This window comes from Setaria viridis, chromosome 6, assembly GCF_005286985.2.
Source record: "Setaria viridis chromosome 6, Setaria_viridis_v4.0, whole genome shotgun sequence".
NCBI classification, from domain to species: domain Eukaryota; kingdom Viridiplantae; phylum Streptophyta; class Magnoliopsida; order Poales; family Poaceae; genus Setaria; species Setaria viridis.
In genome coordinates, this window is record NC_048268.2 from 20,351,472 (window position 1) to 20,359,258 (window position 7,787).

General features: G+C 40.2%; 1 long non-coding RNA gene and 1 pseudogene across 1 annotated transcript; one reads left to right on the forward strand and one right to left on the reverse strand.

Moving 5' to 3' along the window:
- The first annotated feature begins 2,970 nt into the window (after nt 1-2,970).
- Nucleotides 2,971-4,377, forward strand: LOC117860315 (uncharacterized). The gene is made up of 3 exons (XR_004641449.2): nt 2,971-3,204; nt 3,313-3,724; nt 3,814-4,377. It is a non-coding gene; the product is annotated as an uncharacterized lncRNA (long non-coding RNA).
- A 190-nt stretch (nt 4,378-4,567) lies between these two features.
- Nucleotides 4,568-7,582, reverse strand: LOC140223200 (protein FAR1-RELATED SEQUENCE 5-like; annotated as a pseudogene).
- Between the last annotated feature and the right edge of the window lie 205 nt (nt 7,583-7,787).

Sequence of the window (7,787 nt, forward strand, 5' to 3'; positions counted from 1 at the left end):
GTAAGGAAAGAGAAACAAAAAAGGAAACATACTGAAATAAAAAACAAAAATCATAAATATTGCAAAAGAAAAGGAAAATAGAAAATGCAAGAAAAATGAAAAGAAAGTAAAATAAATTGGATCAAAATGGATAGAAAATACAAATTACATATTGAGAAGAAATTCAAATAATAAGAGGATTAGAGAATAAAAAATAAGAACAAAATAGAAATGAAATGAATAAAAAATAAAATAAAATAAAATAAAAGAGAAGAATAAAAAATGAAAAATGAAAAAAATGTGCTAACTTGCATGCGCTCTATGCAATGCAACGATAGCTGTGCAGCACCATGTGTTGCAGCACCATGTGTGTATTAGCACAGCAACACTCCCTTGCAGTCAGCTGCACCATGGGCCAACTTGCGTTCAGGTGACAAGCGCGATTTCATCGCATACGCGATATATACAGTGGTTTTGGTTAGACTTCCAGAAGTGCTTTTGCTAATGGTTCGGGTACCAAATTCTACATGTAAAAGCAGCTTTCCCCCAGTTAAAACCTCACATCAACTACCCCCTCGCTTTCACACGCTGCGGAGTCCAATTTCTTCTCCAATTACCCACCTTTCGTTCTTTCGTTGCAATCTCCCATCATCTTCCCTTTCTCCTCCTCCTTTTCTCGTGCCTCCTAAAGGTATACATATTTCCTTTCTAAGTTATCCATATTTCTATTGTTATTTGCCTTTGCTGATTTGATTTTATACAAAAATATTATCTCGCCATCTCTGGTTATCCAAACTGAATACGATATCTTGCCCCAGGAAGCACATACCATATACCAGAATTTCGACTTCGTTCCGGGCGTCCTCCTCAAGGGAAGTATGAGGTTCAATTTTATGCATTCATCCTTTCAAAATGTCATTGAGCGGACTTTCAGAGTCTTGAAGCAGAAGTGGTGTATTTTGAAGGGCATGCCAAGTTTCTTTACTCGTACTCAGAAGTATATACTTCTAGCTTGTATGGTACTTCATAATTTTATTTGTGACAACAATTTGCAAGACAGGGAGTTCGGTAGATGTGATGCGGATGAGGAGTTCCTACTACAACAGACATGTGCCACGGCGCAAACACAAGGAGATGAGAATCCAGAATGGGAGAATGAGAATATTATGAATACTATTCGTAGTAGGATACCTGATGCTTTGGTTAGTGCGAGAGGGACATAATTATGGATAAAATTCCTTCTCTGACACTAGAAGATGACTCAATTCCTTTCTTAGCTTTGGAAATTTTTTTTATCCCTTATATGATACCGAGCTGTAACTTTCATTAACATTTCATCACTTTTATCAGTTAAGTCAGGTGAAAGAACCATCAAATGACCTACAAAAATCATGAAACTTTTTTGGGTCATAGAACAAATGAAGATAAATCCATCTTTTCCTTAAAAAGACACATGTACATTTCCAGTTTTAAAATAAAATTGACCAAATTTGATTACTTTTGAAGCATATTAGAATTTTTATGGAACCAAATTACTTTCCAAAAATTATGGAAAACAACTAATATTCCTAGTCATTTATAAATTATTTTCCAACATAAGTTACATATAGAATTATGAGATTCTTCAAAAATTTCCCAAATATCTTGTTCTTCATAATTCTCTATTTAATTATGCTATGAAATAATTTAATAAGTATTTGAAGCATATGCGATAAATATTACTTATTTTTCTAATTTTTTTTCAATTTTTTTGGTGAAATAAATAATTTAGATAATATGTAGAGTAGCCTAATTTAGTGAATTTTAATTTTACAACCATAAAGGTACATGTGTGGTTTTAAGAAAAATGGTTCATCTTCATTTATTTATTACTACAAAAAGTTTCAGGATTTTTTGATGTGATTTGGATATCATTTCACTTGATTTAACTAATATAGGTGACGAAAAGGTCAAATAAATAATGAAAGTTAGAACTCTTGGTGTCATATTAGGAAGGAAAAATTTTTAGGGCAAAACAGTAATAGAGTCATCTTCTAGTGTCAAATAATTAATTTTCTTATAATTATGTGCCATCATTATATGAACCATATATCTTTTGTAAAAAACTATTGTTGTATTTATGTGGACCATATGTTAATGTTGGATGCAAAATTTAGAAAAAAATAATTTTTCCTTTATAAAATGGTTATTTACATATGAATCATTGAACAACACAAATTTTCACGATCAATTTGTATATCAATAATCTCTTAGGCTTTTTTAGGGCAATAACCTCTTAGGCCTTGAGTAGCATTACATGCATCTCTTACCAAATCTACACTTTCATTGCTATTTTAACCAAACAGCTGTCAGTTTTTAGAGCTCGCGACTTTTCCAGAGCTTATAGTTCACAACAGCTTTTCCACAGCTAGAGTGGTAATGGATCATGACCCTCCTACCTTCTTCACAATCCAACTCAGCAATATCTATTTTTAGCTCAAAATCATGTAGTATTTTAGCCCATTGCTTATTGAGCCCGATTCTTAAGTTAGCCCCTACTCACAGCAAACCAAACAGACGTAGTCATATGCCTTTCTTCCACCAAATTTGGATCAAGGATAATCGTTTTACTCCTACCCCCAGAATGCCATAGGCCTAATTGTGTCAAGTCCATCACGTCAGGAGGGATCATAGATCGGACTAGTCGGAGAAAAACTCCAAAACGAGAGCTACATGAGTTGAAAAATGAAGTAGGCGATATATGATCAAGCTCGGTCGTGATCTAATGCTTGGATAATCAACACATTAACAACTCACACACGTGTTTCCCTTTTTTTCTAGCAACATATCAGGTGCAAACCAACCAACCTATGCAAACTTAGAAACTACCAATCAGGACCACTAGATGCTGATCCAATGGATGGGATGAGAGGTGGGACGATTTTGTGCTTAAGCTCCACCTGCTGGCCTTTTTTCCAAAAACCCCCTGCTATCGATGTCCATTTCCTCATCGCCTTGTGCCCTTCCTTCCGTTTCACCCAGGCCACCACCACGCCCGTGCACTCGGCGCCACCCCTGTCCATCGCCCACGTGATATCCATCACGCCTGGTCCCCTGCTGCCCCTGTCCATCGCCGCCCACGTGCTCGCCGCCGCCGCCCGTGGCCCTCAGCGCCGCTGCTGGAGAAACAGGGAGGCCGCCCCCATCGTTCGACCTCCATCTCTGCTCTTCTTCACCGTGGGCAAGGTCTGTTACCTTTGAGTTTTGAGGAAGGACCGAACTGCTTTTGTTCTGATTTCTATCTCCCATGGAGCATAGTCGATCCATTATGTCCAATATGCTGTCCTTGTACAGATTCATTAGGCCTGGAGCTCAGAACTATCCTCGACATGGGATTGGCCGCTGCGAGAGCTGCAAAGTACTTGCCATCCTTGCCCTTCTTCCATCTCGGACCTGGCAAATCCATAAGCTGACGACAATGCATGAGACTTGGTTCGTAGTAACGATTTAAAGAGCCTAACAATTAGGAAAGACCAAACATTTGCAAGCTATGTTGTCATAATTTGATAAAGAACTCAAAACAAGCATTATCACCGGCATGATTTGAGAGTACCAGCTTTCAGGAGCATGGAACAAGGGGAAATATAGGAGCATGGAGCATGATTCGACCTTGCAATGATTGCTGAAGGCCATTGCCTTGCGGCCTCTGAATCTGCAACTGATGCTGCATCCTCTAGCCCTGGGATGCTAGTTGTTGCTGCCTCTGGTCAGGAATTGACGCTCTCTCCCACCCTCCTAGTTAGTTAAATATATTAGTGCTTCTACCTGACCCAGATATTGTTGTGTGGCCTGCAGATTTGAAAACATGTGCTCTGTGCAAGATATTCCTTACCTGGGCTACCAGATGAAGCCTGAAGCCATTCGAAATTGAGAAGCCGATTATTGTTGACCATAGTGAACTACTTTGCAACAACAGTCACTATTATTATTGTTGCTGTTCCTGAAGGGTTGCCTCTAGCTGTTACTTTGAGTCTTGCATTTGCAATGAAAAGCTAATGAATGATAAAGCACTCGTAAGACATCTTTCAGCATGTGAGACAATGGGATCTGTTGGTACCATCTGCACAGATAAAACAGGAAATTTGACAATAGTTTGAAAGATCAGAATTCTATCATTTCTCCAACCACCCAAGGCCTACTCTTGCAGGGCATTTTTGAAGAAGATGGCAGTGTTGGTCTCATTGCCCAATGACTACATCCAAGAAATGTAGCATGATTCTTACTTCATACAGTAGGAAATTAGTGTACTCTGTGTAAGGATGTAATATGTGTAATGCCTGACTTATGTGTAAGGATGTAAATGCAAAGATATTTATGCAAATGCACTGATGAAATAAATTACAGTGAACTCCATGTCCATGTTGTATAATGATATATGCTCTGTGATGAAAGTGTTTACAAGCATCATTCCAAAAGGTCTTAAATGGTTACATGAACTTGAAATATCAGCCAACAAGTATTCCAAAAGGTCTTAAATGGTTACATGAACTTGAAATATCAGCCAACAAGTATTCCAAAAGGTCTTAAATGGTTACATGAACTTGAAATATCATCCAACAACATTGTTTGGGCAAGTGCGTGCATCATGATCCCCTACTTGCTTACATTTTCCACACGTCCATCTACTTTTACCCTTGCTTCCAACCTTCATCTCCTTGCTCTTCTTAATTCTTTTGCATCTCCCTTTCGACTTGATTCATTTGGTGGATGTATATCGACTTCAATTGGAATTTTAGGAAAGATTCATACTCATCCTTTTTATGAATTCTCATAGCAGGCGTGATCTTTTGGAGAGGTTCTACTAGGTTGGATAAATTAGAAAATAAAAAGTTCATCCCTTGTTCAGAATTCTTTGCCATTTGGATAAGATCTTCAAACTGGTTGCGTGAATCTGAAATCATTTTCCACATTGCCACCTCCATAGGATTTTTAGGCTTTTCATCTAGCAGGTTATCTTCTTCATCAAAGAATAGATCCTTGTAAAATTGAATATCTGATCAAGACTATTGTACAAAACAACCATAGAAAAAAAATCATACAATACAAACCTTTTACATCTTTTCTCCCATCTGTTCATAATATAAATCGATGGTATCTCATTTTGCTTCTCAGCTCTAAGCACTTGTACGATATGATGGCATGGGATGCCATAGGACTCATAAAATTTACAGGAGCACCTACCAAATATGTCTGACTTGTTCAACTGAACCACTCGCTCTTTTTCAGATAGACTACTGATGGTGATAATTTTTATATCTTCACACTCTGTAATGCCTTGAATAATGCAATGGTCTCTTGCAGCTACGATTTGTTCCTGAAATTTACTGAAAACTTCATGTGTATATATCACATTACATTGCTTCTCCATGACCCATGGTGTCATCAATTTAGGAGTGGTGTGAAGACTTGTATTATCGGCTTTCAATTCCTCTTGGCGTTGGCACTCCAAAGCTGTGTCGAACCTTAGCCAGAACTCAACAAAGGTCAATTTTCGATGAATGAAACGGTTAAAAAAAGAATTTGCACTCTCCGATCGTGATGTAGTCCTAAGGATTCCTGCTAGAGGTATGTCCATAAAGTATGCCAGGATCCATGATTGACGCATGGCAAACTTTGTGCAAAACCAATCATTTCCCATGAGTGCAAAATCTGTTATGATAGAATTCCATTGTGACTCAAAATCATCTAAAGTCTCGGAGTTCCAAACACATGTGTGTAGTCTATCCCAGAACTGTTCATCCTCTCTTATAGAGGGCCCAACCTTCTCAGGTACCTTTTCCATGATATGCCATATGCAAAGTTTGTGAGTTGTATCCGGTAGAATATGAGCAATAACAGCCTTCATGCTCGCATCTTCATCTGTTATGATTAGATGAGGTGCTACTCCACGCATAGCCTTAAGAAAGGTGTTAAACAACCATTCATATGACTCGATCTTTTCATTTGCCAAGAATGCTGCCCCTAGGGAAACACTTTGCAAGTGATGATTGACTCCAGTAAATGGCACAAAAATCATATTATACTGGTTAGTGGTGTATGTTGAATCTACCGAAACCACATCACCAAAAACACTATAGTTTTTCCTGCATAAGGCATTTGCTGAAAACACATGAACAAGTCGTCCTTGTTCATCCACCATAAAGTCATAAAAGAAGGTAGGATTTACTTCCTTATTTCGCTCAAGTTGTGCCACAAATATTTGTGCATCTGCGTCCTTGATTTTGCTCCTGAGGTCACGGTAATAGTTTTGCAAATCCCTCAGCATGCACCCAACATTCTTAAACCCACCCACACTAACATGGAGAAGTCTATATGCTTGTGAGGTGCCAATACTAGCCTTAGGACAACTGAACAAGGTAATCTTTGCCCTCTCACTAACATTACGGTTGGATCTTGGCAAATGCCTCTTATCTGGTGACACAAAACCATGGCTGTGCTCCTCAACCATTGAAGCTATCCGATATTTCTTGTCACTGCCAAGCTTAACAACAATATGTGCCTCACAACCACATCTGGTTTCCATCACATTACGTGTCTTTCTCTTTTTTCCAGATTTGTCAATAACATTTTTTACATTCTCCTTTCTGTACCCTTCCCTTGAACAATAATACCGCTTCAATAATATTTCATCATTTTGCTTCTTGTGTTGACCAACACGAACAGAGAAACCAGCTTCATGTGCATACGATTTGTAAAATTTCTCCACATCTGTAAGTGTATCAAATATCATTCCAACCACATGCTTCAAATGATCCATGATGGCGGCCTCAAAACTTCTTCCTGTAAGTCCCGCGACGGCAGGATCAACGGTGATGGCTTCAGAGAGGGCGTCGTTCCCTGTCCATGGCTACTGCAGCTCTTGCTGCTGTTGGCTGTCGCCGTCATTCCACATCATCATGCCATCCGAGTATGTTCTCTAGCAATCAGATTGATAGAACTTGCAATCAAATGAAAAGGAAACTGGGCCAAAAAATGAAAACGAAAAGAAAGGTCACAAAAAGGAACTCACACAAAGGAACTCACACACGCCGGAGCCGTGCAGGACCTCGCAGATGGCCGGGCGCATGCAAAAATGATCAATTGCTCTCTACCACGTCCACGTCGAAGCCCAGGCGCTACTGCTGGTCGATCCACAGTAGGCAATGAATATGTTATCCAGTAGCAGGGAAGGGAAGCCGGGTCAGGATGTACTGTGTCTTAGTGCCTGTGTGCATGGTATGGCGTCAGAGTTGTTCACATTCAGTTCAGTGCTCACACGATCGAGCTCACATGTAGATGAAGCAGATGAAGAAGATTAAGGTTCCGGTGGTCGTAGTGGTTGTAGCTGCCTCTCGTGCAACCTCCTTGCTGTAGCTCCGTCGAGTGCACGTACGTCCTTGCGCGGCTAGCTAGCTGTCGCCTCTCTTGATCACTCCCCACCGGCCGTGCGCTCGATCACCTCCAGTATCGGTCGGCGTGGCGAGGCAAAGCAAGACGACACGAGGGCGTCCGTCCGGAGGCACGTGCGCACCACGGACACGCGCGCGGATCGATTTCCAGGAGGATCTTGGTGAGGACGCAAGGCCTGCACGCGAGGAACGCAGACCTATTTGAGATCTTTGAGGCGAGCTTTGCCACTGCACCTGGCCAGTGGATGAAGGTGGATAGCTTGGGTGGCCAACTGCTCTTCATGAGTTCAGAACGCTCCAAGTCGGTCCATGATAGCCAATGTCCAGGTGGCAGTCAAGAGGTTTGCATCTACTTTATGCATAGGTTTTTTGACAATCTAT